Raw genomic sequence first — 14,649 nt, 5'->3', positions numbered from 1 at the left:
ATTTGCATTTAGAAAGAGGACTCTTGGGGTTGAATATGGATCACAACAGAGTTTTTTCACCTTTTTAGCAGCAGCTTTTTGTTTTCTTTCTCATCTTTTTTTTTCTTTTTGGTCTTATTTTTATGTTTAACATGTATTGGAGATACATTGCTATCTAGGGGAGAGTGTGGAGAAAGGGAGGGAGAAAAATTTGGAACACAAGATTTTGCAAGGCTGAATGTTAAAAACTATCTTTGCATATATTTTGAAAATAAAAAGCTATTATTTAAAAATTAAATTGTTTTTAAAAATACTAAATTTATGATCCTATGTCTGGACAGTTTCTAGATTCGACATCAGATAATCTTCACCTGAATTTTTCTATTTTCTTTCTCTTTTAAATGATGGTACATTTATTAAGCACTTATTATTTACTAGTTTTTTGTAGCCACATAATACTAATACCTCTATTACTTTGTGATCAACTAAAGTCTCCAGCTTCATACCCCTTCATGAACTATTGCCAAATCAGAAATAAATTACTTAAGGTTTTTTTTTTTTTTTTTTTTTTTTTTTTGCCTATACTATAAGTGATGCGCAAATAAAACTATTGACTGGGACAAAGTATTAAGAGTTATAAAATCTAAAAAAACAAAGAACATGATATATGTTATGGGCCAGAACTCCGAAAAAAGAATTCTTACAAGGTGTTAAATCAGTGGAATTGACTTAATAGTTCTCTAGTTCAGTACATGTACTTAGTACAAGATGCACACCTATGATAATGGAATATATAACAGCCAACAAGGACTGAGACAGATTCATTCCATCGTCCACCTTTGTGGTGGCTGGAGGCTGAAGCACAAACTTTTGGACTCAGAGAGATTCATTCACTTCATCTCACACCGCCTTAGTGGCAGGCTCTCCTCCTTCGCTTCTCCACTGAAACCAAGACTCCGGAAGGCCTCCAGAAAATTAGCAGAGCCCCAAGTGAAGGAGATAGGACTTTGAAGGAGACAATAAAAGATTTGAACTGGCTGATCTTGTGATGACTACTGAACTGAAACAAAGACTGATCCCAGAGCCTCCAAGAAAACCCAACCAGAGAACATTACATATAAAAACAAAAGGTAAACGTAAAACCAAGGCTAGAAGCTCATATACTATTGGTGAGGAGGGAGTGATACAACATATAAACTGGTATTTAAATACAAGGTGTAATATCAGGATGGGGAATAGCCCACCAACAACTGAGAGGATTAGGAAGAACTTTTAGGAAGAACTGAGTTGAGTCTTGAAGAAATTAAGAATTATAAGACGATAAAAAGATGAGGGAATGCATACCAAGTCAAGAGGACAACCTTGGTAACTGAATAAAAATGGGAGATAAATTACACAGTTCAGAGAATATGCTATACATTAGTTAGTTGGCTGAAGAGTAGAGTGCATGAAGGAGAGTAATACAAAATTTCAGGAAAGATAGGTTAAAGGACTCTTGCAGGACTTTAAATGATAGATTCTATGTAAAGCAATTAAAAATATATTCCCTTCTCTTTGGATGGCCAGGAACATTATTGGCAGAATAAATGCAGTTAAGTGTAACACCATTCACCTTACGTTCACTTGAATCAAGAATCTCGTAGGACTATTACTGCTTTTCATGATACTTTGTCAAGTTGTACCTCTGACCCTTTCATCTGGGCAATGTACTAGTCCTCTTAGGATTGATTGAAAAAGTTCCAGGCCATCTAATCTCACTGCCAATCTTCTCTCTACTGAACTTGAAGAGAAAGATCCCTAAATATTTCTCCTAGATTAATCAACTCTTTACTGTTAGATTTAGAGATAAAAGGGATCTTAGAAATCTTTTTGTCCAACTCCATCTTACAAATGGAAAAACTGCGACAATACCAACATGGGTCTTCATGAATCCAAATCCAGTATTCTATCCACTCAACACTGCTTCAAAAGTAGAGCTGGATCCAGTCAGTGTTCCTGCTCCCACTTACAAAGTGTTTGCTTAGGTTACAGAGACAATGGCAGAATTGGGATATGGACATGGATCCTTTCACTCCATTTCTAGTACTTTTCATATATCACCCCAAATTAGTTTGCTCCCTATTCTGACCTGCTTAAAGCTAGATGATACTGATAATTTTTCTACTTATGAAGTATAAAGGACAGATATGGTTATTAAATGGTTCCAATTCTGTAGAATTATATAAGTCCCAGGCAAAGGAGTGGGTCTATTAAGTAGCTTTTCCTGGAATCTGGTAAAGTCTTAAACTATGCCAGTAATTCAGAATCTTCTCAAGATAATGGTGCTGATATACTGGGAAATATACCAGCACAATGCCAGCAACTGAATCACTTCCATTAATACCTAGTAGGAATTTCATAAATTCTTGTTAACAGGATCCAAGGATCTCATTCCTTACACTGCCTCTGATTTTACTTTTTTCTCCCTATTATTTTTATTTTTTTAGAATAAGAATATTAAGCATGTCCTGCTATCTAGTGGTGATAAGAAGCTTCCTCCTCAATCTTATAGCTTCCCTAGGGACTATTTGCTTTGGCTAAAACTAATACATTGGCTAGAGCCTATATGGAGCAAACTATGTTATTACATCCAGGTACAACGCGTGATAATTATGACATTAGGAGGGATAGTAGATCTGGGCTGCAGATATAAGTATCAATCATTAACAACTACAACATTACCAGGAAAAGTGGGGAGCTGAGAACAGCATGGAACACCCCTATTCAAGAAACATTCCCTTGGGATTTCCTTAGATGCTTTTAGAAGTATTCACTTCTACAATTTAAGAAAATGTTGCCATGCCTAAAGCAGCCACAAGGACAACACTCCTCCACTCCTTGGGGCTTTGGGAATATCTTCTCTCCCCAGAAAAAGAAATATGTGTAGGTGAAATACATATGTAAAATTTCTACTTGCTTGTCAATATACCTAAACAATTTCATCCAATCTAAGGTAAGAAGTTTTACCAAGTAAGATAATATACCAAGATTTCTTTGCAAACTTAAGAGCACTTTATATGCATGTGAGATATTATTATCACACATAAAGGGACTATCTTACAAGCAATGCTATGGCCGATTAAAAGGCTAAAATATCTCAGATTCAGGAAACAGAGATAACACCTCATCTCCTCACCAATTAAAATGCCACAAAGTCCAAAGCAGAAATTGAGAAGTGAGAATAAAAGACAGCATCTCTAAAAGAAGCATAAAGAGAGATACAGACTATTAGAATGTGTTTCAACTACCAAGGGATGTGGAGCGCTATGTCAATAGCTTGTACTTAGAAAGATGCAGGAGATATTTTTCCTGCAGAAATGGACTAGTGCCTATCAGGAACCAAAAGCAGTCATATTTTTACCCATATTTGTACTGGCCATCTATGAAATGTATATTTTTGCAGTTATCACTACCTATATCCAAGGACAAGTTCTACCTATATCCATGTTGAGGTGAGTAAGATTTTTTTGCTGAGTAGATATTGAAATTATATGCTGTTTATAATGTCTATGTACTTTGGCTGAACTTGAATACTTTTGTCTGTGATAAAATGAATTTGACATCCTGCTTGTCCATCTTCCAAATGCTATGAATTGGACTCTCATCACCTCAAAATAATATTTTTCCTCACCACACCACCACAAAATGAAAATGTGCTAGAAGGGTAATTCAGGAAGCTTCTAACATTTTTTGTGAATAAGTTTAATAGAATATCTAAAATTTTAGTAAGAATTATTTTATTAACTCAGTATGAAAACCATATCAACTTGAATAGCTCTTTAATTCTAGAAAAATTCCTTTTCAGGTTATAGTCCCTGAATCTCTAGACATTCTTTGTAATTCTCCAGAAATCTCTTTACCTTAGAAATTTACTCCACTCTTGAGCTTCATAAGTTGGAAGTACCCTTTACCAATGTGATTTTCCCCTCTGATTGGCTAGTTCCTTCCAGAAATTCCATTTTAAGGAACAGGCCATGCTAGCCCTTCTAGACCACACTTCTGATTCGCAGATCCTTTCTACAATGTCCTCATGGTACCTCCATTTTTCTCTCTCAATTTTTTTTTCCTTTACCTAAAAAAATGTTGCCTTTCCTCATTAGAATAAACTCTTCGAGGGCAGGGACTGTTTTTGTTTGTTTCTTTTCCTGCTTGTATTTGTATTCCTTACAAGGGTCTGAAATATAGAGGATTTAATAAATGCTTGTTGATTTGACTTGTTTTGACTAAAAATTAGAGCTGCCCAAAAGTAAAATGGGCTGCTTTGAGAGGTCTTTAAGTAGAAGTTGGATAACCATTTGTTATTTATGTTATAGTAGGGATTTCTTTTTGGGTATAGGTTGGGTGAAAAAATGGTCACTTAGATTCTGTCCAACTCTCAGATTTTATGATTCTTTAAATCTCTGGGGGAAAAAAAAGTCACTAAGAATAAATTGCAAAAGGACTACTGAAGGGAGGATATAGTGAACAAAAAGATCTACTTTGCAGTTTTGCTTAAATCTAATCCTCCTTATAGATATGAGGAAAGAAGTTATAAAGTGGAGCGATATGAGTATTTAGAAAATTGTAGCACATTTGCCTCAGAACTGAGTAGCAGTTAGTGCTTTGAGAGAAAACAAAACAAAGCAAAAATAAACAAAGAAACCCTCACTTTCATTGGTTAATAGATTTTTAAGAAAAAAGAACATTTTCTCTCCCCAGGTAGGATTATTTTTCTATGTTTAGAGTCTCTTTATTAAAATAGTACCAGCAATTTTAGTTAGAGGATGTTTCCCTTTCTCAACAGGTGAACAATAACAAATCATTATGACTGGCTAATAGATTCCATGTTGATTTTTGAATAGAGTACTTAATTGCTTCAGATTTCCTGTAGTTCACTTTTGGACCAGAGGAATATTGCTTCATGTATGTGGCTAGTACCTGAAACCAGAGTGTGTACAGAGTCTTGAAAGATAGATTTTTATAGGTAAGCACCTCATAAAATATTTCTCTGAAGACATTTATTAAGAGAAAGTTTGAAAACCCAAGAGGAGAGGAGAAGAGGAAGCGGGGGCAGGGAAGAGGTGAGAGAAGTGAAAAGAACATGTGCTTTTCAGCTGCCACTAGCCCTGAAGCAACAACTTCCATGTGAAAGGTAAAGTTTTGTACACGACAACTGGTTTATGAAAGATTTATACCTGGCACATCAAATATATATCCATGACTCTCCATGGCACCATTTTGAAAGGGTGATTATTGCTCTGATGGGAAGAATATTTTATATGAAATTGCTGAAAGTTTTCTGTGTACACATCAATAATTGCCTTAATGCCACTTCCCTCTCTTCTATGCCCTCTCCTTGTAATAACCACAAGAAAGGGATCTAGAAAGTTTTTCATATTTTTTCTCAAGTCTCATTAGCTATGAAGATTTACGTGCAGTTGATCAAATAAACACAAGGATATCCTTTTTGTTCTGAAAAGGGATTCAGGAATTTTTGGAGAAAAGAATCATCTTTTTCTCTTCTATCAAGAATCAATATTTCAGTTCATTTCATTTAAAGAAACACTATTAAAAATCTACTATGATCCTATGTATCACTTACAGGATAGCTCTTATTTTTATAATCCAAGTTATTAATAGCCATATGAACAATGCCCCCAATTGCTAATCATTAAAAAATATAAATCAAAGTTTCTAACATACATATCAGATTGGGAAAATCTCTGAAAAAAGAAAACAAAAATATTAAAAATAACTTTAAAAAAGTTTTTGAGAGTTATGTTTTGATTTGGGTCCTATCTCCATCTCTTTTCCTAACTCCATACTAGAAAAGATCAACATTTAACACACACACACACACACACACACACACACACACACACACACACACACATATATATATATATATATATATATATATATATATATCTAGATATATATATATATATGCACTTCCACATATCAGTTCTTTCTTTGGAATTGGACAGCATCTTCATATGTCCTTTATAATTAATTTGAATGATCATATTACCCAAAAGAGCTTTGTCATTCACAGATATTTCCCAAATAATATTTTCTTGGTTCTGCTCATTTTGCAATTCATTATTTTATGCGCTTCTTTCCATGTGCTTCTAAAAATCAAATCTGTCATTTAAATAACTCTTTTAAGTGAGTGGCATTGTGTTAGATTCTGGGGATAGGAAGATCAAAATAAAATATGTTCTTGCCTTCTAGGAGATTATATTCCACTATAGGAAAAAGGCATATTCACAGAAAAATCAGTACAAATTTATATATATATATATATATATATATATATATATACACATATATATACACACACACATACACACATACATACATACATATATATTAATATATATATATATATATATTAATACTTATTTTCATAGATTTCATTACATTGCTCCCAGGAAAAATTCCTAATCTTAAAACTAGGTAGAAATAGATCAATTCTCAAGGAAGTGGTAGTATATTTCCCTTTATTGGGGGACTTTAAGCAGAATTGGGTAGATAGTTATTGGAGATGTTATAATGGGTATTTCTTTTGAGTATGGTTTGTATTAGATGGCTGCTGAAGTTTAAAATTATGTGATTTAGTTATTCTTTTAGAAGCATTCATACCTAAAATAGTAGTAGGAATGAGGGAAAACTTTTAAAAGGATTTAACATTTGAGCTGTGCCTTGAAAGACGGTAGGAGTTCTAATAGCCATAGTTCATGTGAGAAAGCATTCCAGATGTGGAGAACAGTCACTAGATTTTTTTTTTTTTGAATAGTGTATCTTGAGTTCTATCTTTTGGCTCTGCATTTCTTGTCCTGTCTTCCCTTTCAAAGAGTTCTATTACTGAGGACCAGAGAGGAGCAGTGAGTAATGATGACAGGCAACACCTCTTAAATCCTCCTGGAAGCCAAGAAATACCCATAGCAGCTTCAAATGGGAGCAACAGGCCAATGTGTTCTCTAAGTGAACATTTGTTAATTAACATTTTTCATCACCTGAGGCCCCAACTGTTATCAAAGGAAGAAATTTAGGAGGTGAGATGATAGAACTGTTGGCCATTGTTTCCAACGATTATGTTTCTGGGTCTGGGCCAAGTTGCTTCAAACTTCTTGTGTAAAATAATTTGCCTTCTCTTTCTTATGTTTCATTCTCTCTTTATTATTACGGTGGATATTGTTAATTTAGTTGTCTGGTTTTTTTTCTCATGATTTATTTTCTCATCCAAGAATCCTTGTCAAAGTAAAGAGTGTTTGTCTGCCTGTGGCAGTAGTCATACCTTGTTGCATATGATGGTATGGCCCACTGGAGTTAGGAATAAATTCAGTTTATGATCATCAGGGCTGGCATAAAAAGATATTAGTTATATGTAGGACAAGTCATCATTAGGTTCTTTCTCTCCCCCATCACAGTGTGTCATTTTAAATAATTTAATTTATTCAGTCAATATTTTGTGTTTTTTATTTTATATGAAACAGTAGAATTTTCAAAGTGTAGGGAAATAACTCCATTATTTTTTCAGCAATGACACTGAGGCTAAGATAAGTTAAATAGCTTAGCCAGAGGATCATGAATTTAGGGATGGAAGAAATCAAAGAAGCCATATAGTCCAACTCTTAATTACCCAAGGTCAGAAGCAGGATTTCAACCTTTTACTCTAGACTTAGTGTCAACGGTACTGACTAGCCCAGATTTTCATAGTTAAATGACAGTATCAGAAGCCATTTATTTCCCCATCCTCATACAGTGTTTTTTTCAGTACCTTAGACCATCAGTCAGATGTGTCTTAACCAGTCCACTAGTAATCTTTCTCCTTTTTCTCCTTCAATTATTTGTTTTCAGTGAACTCCTGGGAAAGGAAGTAAATCTCCTCTGGCTCCATTGGATAAGAATAAGAAACAAACCTAGGTCTCTTGTTATTTTTTTTTTTTTTCTTCATGAGATGCACATACACATTGACTTAAGAAAAAGAGTGGTGACAAGTTAGGGTCTTACAAGATAGGGCTTTGGGGAATGTATTGTCCCCAAAGTTTTCCTTGGATAGTATTTAACCAAGAAGAGACCAGAGGTATCATAATGTAATTTTCTACCCCCCGATGAGGCATCAGGTGAATCAACAAAATGGTGATCAAGGATACCAAATACTGCTGATAGACATGGAACATCTTCAGACAAAGAGGCAGAGATTGCTTTTTTTTTTCTCCATTCCATTGCTGAGTCTTGGAATTTACAACTTGCATTGTCAAATCCCAGCAATCTGCCAAAACTGTGTTTGCCTTCTCTGTTGACATCAACTAATGCCTTTCTAGTGATTTGAAGGTTGTTGATAAAGGTCTGCCTTTAGTTTAATAAATTTCCATTTAAAAATGGGAGAGAAAAAAGCAACAACCAGAAAAAAAGATGTGAATATAGCATGTGTTGATTTGCACTCAATTTCCATAGTTCTTTTGCTGTATGCAGATGGCATTTTTTGAACAAAGTTTTAAAGGGCAGCAACTCTGTATGATTGATTTAATCCTACAACAAGATGTTAACTCAGTGGAATTGATAAGACAATGGTTATCTAATTAACATGTGTGTTCTCTATTTAGTATGATTGATTTAATCTTACAACAGATAATGGTTGCCTAGTGACATAATGATTGGTTTATACTCAGAATACTATAATGATAAAATTGTAATACAGTATATAAACTGGAGACAAACTCAGCCAGGGACAGACTTCAAGATAAAAAGACTCCTGCCTCCTGCACTTGAGAGAGAAGATTTGACCAGCTTCCTGGTGACTCTCCTGCCTCTTGCATTTTGAGAAAGGAGAGATTCCATCTTGGACCAGCCTCTGATGGCTCTCCTGCCTCCTGCATTTTCTCCACTGAAACAAACACCCATTCCATAGGGCCTCCAGAAAGCTAGCTGGGCCCCCAGTGAAGGAGACAGACTGTGAAGGAGATCATAAAGACTTTGGACTTTATTCCTGACTATTTGCATGGTGATTATTCTGCTGAAACGAAGGCTCGTCCCAAGACCTCCAGAAAGCTAACCAGAACATTATACAAAATCTATTGAGATTGTTTTGAATCATTGAACTACTGAGAACCAAACCTTTCATAGTTGATCATTGCACATTCTTGTTGTTACGGTGCTTATTTTTCTCAGCATCATTTCATGTAAATCTTTCCAGGCCTTTCTAAAATCAGCTTGTTCATAATTTTTTATAGAATAATAATATTCTATTACCTTCATGTACCACAGTTTGTTCAGCCATTTCCCAACTGATGGAAATTCACTCCTCTTCCAATTCTTTGCTACCACAAAAAGAGCTGCTATAAACATTTTTGCACATGTGGGTCCTTTTCCCTCTTTTATGATTTCCTTGGGATACAGACCTAGTAATGGCACTGATGGGTCAAAGGGTACACACAGTTTTATAATTCTTTGGTCTTAATTCCAGATTGCTCTCCAGAATGGCTGGATTATTTCACAACTTCACCAACAATGCATTAGTGTCCCAGTTTTCCCACATCCCTTCCAATGTTTATCATTATTTTTTCCTGTCATCTTAGCCAATCTGAGAGGTATGAGGTAGTACCTCAGACTTGTTTTTATTTTCATGTCTTTAATCAATAGTGATTAATAGCATTTTAAATATAACTATAAATGGCTTTAATTTCATCAAAGTTATCCATTTTGCTTTTCATAATGTTCTCTAGTTCTTCTTTGATCATAAATTCCTCCCTGCTCCAAAAGATCTGATAGGTAAATTATCTCTTCTTCTCCCAATTTGTTTATGGTATCATCCTTTATGTCCAAATCATATATCTATTTGACCTTATTTTGGTATAGGGCATTAGAGGGTCTATGTTGAGTGTCTGATATATTATTTTCCACTTTTCCTAGCAATTTTTATCAAATAATGAGTTCTTCTTCCAGAAGCTGGAGTTTGGGGGTTTATCAAATACTTCATTGCTATAGATCTTGATTATTTTGTCATGTATCTATTCCACTGATTCACCACTCTATTCCTTAGCCAATACCAAATGATTCTGATAACTGCTGCTTTATATTATAGTTTTAGGTGTAATACTGCCAACTACCATCCTTTGTACTTTTTTTCATTAATTCATTACCTTGATATTCTTGACCTTTTATTTTTCCAGATGAATTTTGTTATTATTATTTTTCTAGTTTTGTGAAATAATGTTTTGGCAGTTTGATTGGTATGGCGCTGAACAAGTAGACCATTTTAGGCAGAATTGTCCTTTTTATTATATTATCTTGGCAATAAATTCTCCTTTTAAATGAGACAGTTAGTATAAGGGAAGGAGGTACCCAGAAGTAAAAAGATCTGAGTTTGTATCTTGCTTCTGACTTATTAGTTTTCTGATCTCAGGCATGTGGATCCCTCTGAATTCTAATTTCCTCATATCTCAAGCTAAATAAAAGTATCTGCAGTATGTTGCTCATAGGATTGATGTGAAACTAAAAAAAAAAATGTGCATGAGTTTCATATGCTAAAGGATTTGTGACCTTGTCAATGTGGACTTTTCTTTCAACAGTGCAGACCATCATTCATCCATCCCTGCCCATCTTGGGATACTCTTGTTCACATCCTTTCACAAGCTTATTGCTGGAGGCTTATGTGTATATGGAATTTTCTAGCTTTGTCTTTCTATTTCAAGAATACCAAGGGTGCATTTGCAATGTCTCTTCAATTGTTGCATGAGTTTCTCATGTATGCATCTCTTTGACGAATTTCTTTATCTTCAACCATCATGTATCTCTTTCTTGCTCCCTGAACAATATACATTTTCAGTTCTTTGTAGACTTTAGTGTTATAAGATTTATAACTATACAACAGCGATAGAATTGTTGATACAAAAAGATGGACCTTTGTTTCAGAAACTTAGGATCAATAAAAGAACTTTGCAATTCATGAAATAATTTCATGGATATGAAGAGTGATATTGTAAAGTCCCTGGCTAGTTCCCTGGAGACCTCAGGATCAGTCAGAGTTAGCATAAGTAAAAGCAGGCAAACTGCCAGGAGTTTAGTCAAAGACTCTTCTCTATTCTGGAGTCCAGAAAGTCCACCTTTCTCGTCCTGCCAGCAAGTGACTCTGGCTTGTCTCACCCACCCTCTAAACCTTTCTACAACTATCTTAAGACCAAACATTGAGTAAGCACCAAACAGTGAGAAGAGCCATTTTTCCAAACATATGCGAATAGTCATTGTCTCATATCGAATAGGTAATTAGCCTTAAGTACTTGGTTGTCTGATTCAAGTACATCTTTTCATAGTTTCAGCCCTTTACATGATATAAATACTATTTATAATAATAATTATAATAACTTATAACCAACATTTAGTCAGTGTTTTAGGTTTTGTAAAGCATTTTATAGAGAGTTTCTACTTCCTTATAGCTACTAGGAGGTAGGTGCTATTATTTGCCCTATTTTACAAATGAGGCAACTGAGATTGAGAAAGGTTAAGTGACTTTGCCAGGGTCATACAGGTAGTAAATGTATGAGTCAGGATTTGAATTCAGTTCTTTCTAACCTCCACAATCCTACCTGCAAACAAATATTTGTGCTTAATTGAATATAGTTTGTTTTTTTCTTTCTAAAGGAAGAAGTTCTGAATATTTAACTAATGATATTTTGGGCCATTTGAGTAAAGCAGGGGCAAAGGCTTGTCTTTTACAGTATTTATACAGAAATATAGAGATGTGTTTATATATTTATATCTTTTTATATAGACAATAGGTAATACAGTTTTTCACCTTGGCAGTAAGAAAGGAAATAGTCACAAAATAACAGAATTTTACAACAGAAAGGCATCTCAGTGGCCATCTAATTTAACTTAAAAACCCACAAAGAATCCCAAGTCCACTATAGTATTCATAAATAGTAATATAATTTCTGCTTGAGGACCTCTGATGAGGGAGAGTTCATTACTTTCCGAGGCAGCTCATTTCATATTATGAGATTTATATTTGTTAGAAAGCTTTTCTTTATAGGGCAAATTTGCCTTTTAGCAATTTTCATTTCTTTGTCTTGTGACCTTCCAATTCTCCCCTTTATGTAGCTGTAGAAATTTGATGTCAATTAGATTATTCTTTGTTTTTTAGAATGGTACTAGGAAATAATTCCCAATCAGAGAAAAGTTAATAGGGTATTCAGTAATTATAGTGCTGGATCTATCCTGAATATATGATGTTTGTAAGCCTCGAAGTATGGGTATATCCCATTGATCAACCTTATATAGTACTGATTATAATTTCAAGGCCACTATCTACAAAGATCAGTAAGATATTATATTTAGGAACTCTGACTTCTGGTATTCCTTAGTTGTTTTTCTTTTGCAAACAAACAAATAAATCTATCACTTAGGATGGCACAAATATGGCAGTAGATTTATCTAAATTTAATTAAGAGAACAACATTTCCACTGAGTTAGTGAAATTTAAACTTTATTGTTATCATTAGCATCCATTTAAATTAAAATGACAGGGCTGAAGGTTTAAAAGACTTTATTGATGTATCCTGCAGTTTTCATAATAAGACACAAATCACATGCAAATATATGGGATCAGTGGGGTGAATTCACAAGGGGAGATTTGAAAGGGGAACCCTTTATTGTTTGGTACAATAGTGGGAATACATGGGAAATGGTAGACATCATACCTGCTTGTACTGAAGTGAATTTGGAGAAAAGAGGATGGTAGTGATATTCCTTGAAATGCTGGGGACTAATTCCTTGTTTCCATGGTTCCTATTGATTCCTATGATCATTTTTAAATGCTTTCCTCAATTCTTGTGTGAATAAACATATTTTCTTTAACAATGAGACATAGTTACAAATCCTGATTAGTGTCTTTTGTATGATATTCTCTGCTTTGGAAGTTGGGTCTTTTCACCTTTTTGGTTTGTTTTGTCATATTTTTTTAAATCCTGAGACAATAAGTGGTTTGTACAACACAGTAGAACAGAGAGAAGAAGAGAAAAAAAAGGGATGGGATCATCATGGAAAAAGAGTGTACACTATGGAACAAGAGAAGAGTAATGAGACAAGAGGAGAGAAAAAGAGACAGTGAGAGAGGAGACAGAGACAGAGAACCAAAACAGAAAGATCCAGAGAAACACGCAAAGACAGAAGATGATGGAAGAGGTAAATACATAGAAATAGGAAGATAAAGAGACAGAAATAAATACAGACAGAGAAAGAGAAAGATACAAGGGGGAGAGAAAAAGAGAGAGAGAGAGAGAGAGAGAGAGAGAGAGAGAGAGAGAGAGAGAGAGAGAGAGAGAGAGAGAGAGAGAAAGAGAGAGAGAGAGAGAGAGAGAGAGAGAGAGAGAGAGAGAGAGAGAGAGAGAGAGAAGAGAGAGAGAGAGAGAAAGAGAGAGAGAGAGAGAAAGAGAGAGAGAGAGAGAGAGAAAGAAAGAGAGAGAGAGAAAGAAAGAGAGAGAGAGAGAGAAAGAAAGAGAGAGAGAGAAACCAAAAGAACAAGAGAAATGGAATAGACAGCAAGATGGACATCAAGAAGGGCAAAAGAAGGTTAGGTTCCTTCTCTGGTCAGATACATACCATCCCCGGACTCCTCCTGAGCCCAGCAGGGAGCTGGCAATAAAGAATCTGCAGCCACAGGGACATACTATCCAAAATCAGGAATTGAACCTAATTGTAACCAGATCTTGCCCGCCTCCTTCGGATGAGTGATGGCCTACTGGCATATGACCTGGCTTGGCAATCTCCCTCTCGTGTCCAGGCTGCCATAAGGAGATACGTAATGTCTAGAGTGATGGGAAACTCTTGCCTGCAGATGGTACAGAGCTGCCTCATAAAATGACTCACTGTGAATCCTCACAGAAATCTCAGCTATAAAAATAATAATGGAAAAAGCACAAGAAAGACTAAAAAGGCTGGAAAGAAATTTGTTCCAGCTTGTGTATTCCACCTCTGATTTTGAAAACAATAAAAAAGGAGAATGAATTAATAAAATAGAGAGATAATGAGGTTTGTCCCCTTCCCCCTCTCTCCCACTCATTCACACAAATATGCACACAAGTGCTCTGACCTCATTTTGACTTCAGTAGGAAAAGAAAATTCAGGGCAATGAAAGAAGGGGAGCTATTTTGGAGAAAGATATGAGTTATTTATTGAAGAGGAATGTTACTCTAGAGAGGGAGTTGTGTATTGGAGAGGGAAAGGAAGTTCTGAAAAGTTAAGTCAGGTATTCTGGAGAGACCTGAGGCATTGAAGGAGGAGAAGGATTTGTACCTTCCTCTGTCAAGCTAACCAAGGAGGTGGGAGTGTTGCCCTAGAATGTGAGGTCAGACCCTGGAGGAAGGGGAAGCAATGTATTAGAGTGAGTTGTGTACTGTTTCTGTAGCAAATGAAGGAAGTCTTTAATAAATCACCATGGTAAATCTAAAAATATTTTTGCTGCCTAATTCATTTGACCCATTCTTGTTAACCCTATTTTTCCCTCCTTTGCTTTGACAAAAGGAAGGAGGGAAACAAGCATTGATTAAGCACTTATTAAGTGCCTGTCACTGTATTAAGCATTTTATAATTATTGTCTCATTTGATCCTCTCAACAACCCCAGGACATAGGTGCTGTTATTATCCCTA

Source organism: Sminthopsis crassicaudata, chromosome 1, assembly GCF_048593235.1.
Source record: "Sminthopsis crassicaudata isolate SCR6 chromosome 1, ASM4859323v1, whole genome shotgun sequence".
NCBI classification, from domain to species: Eukaryota; Metazoa; Chordata; class Mammalia; order Dasyuromorphia; family Dasyuridae; genus Sminthopsis; species Sminthopsis crassicaudata.
Note: the sequence above shows the minus strand (reverse complement) of the source record.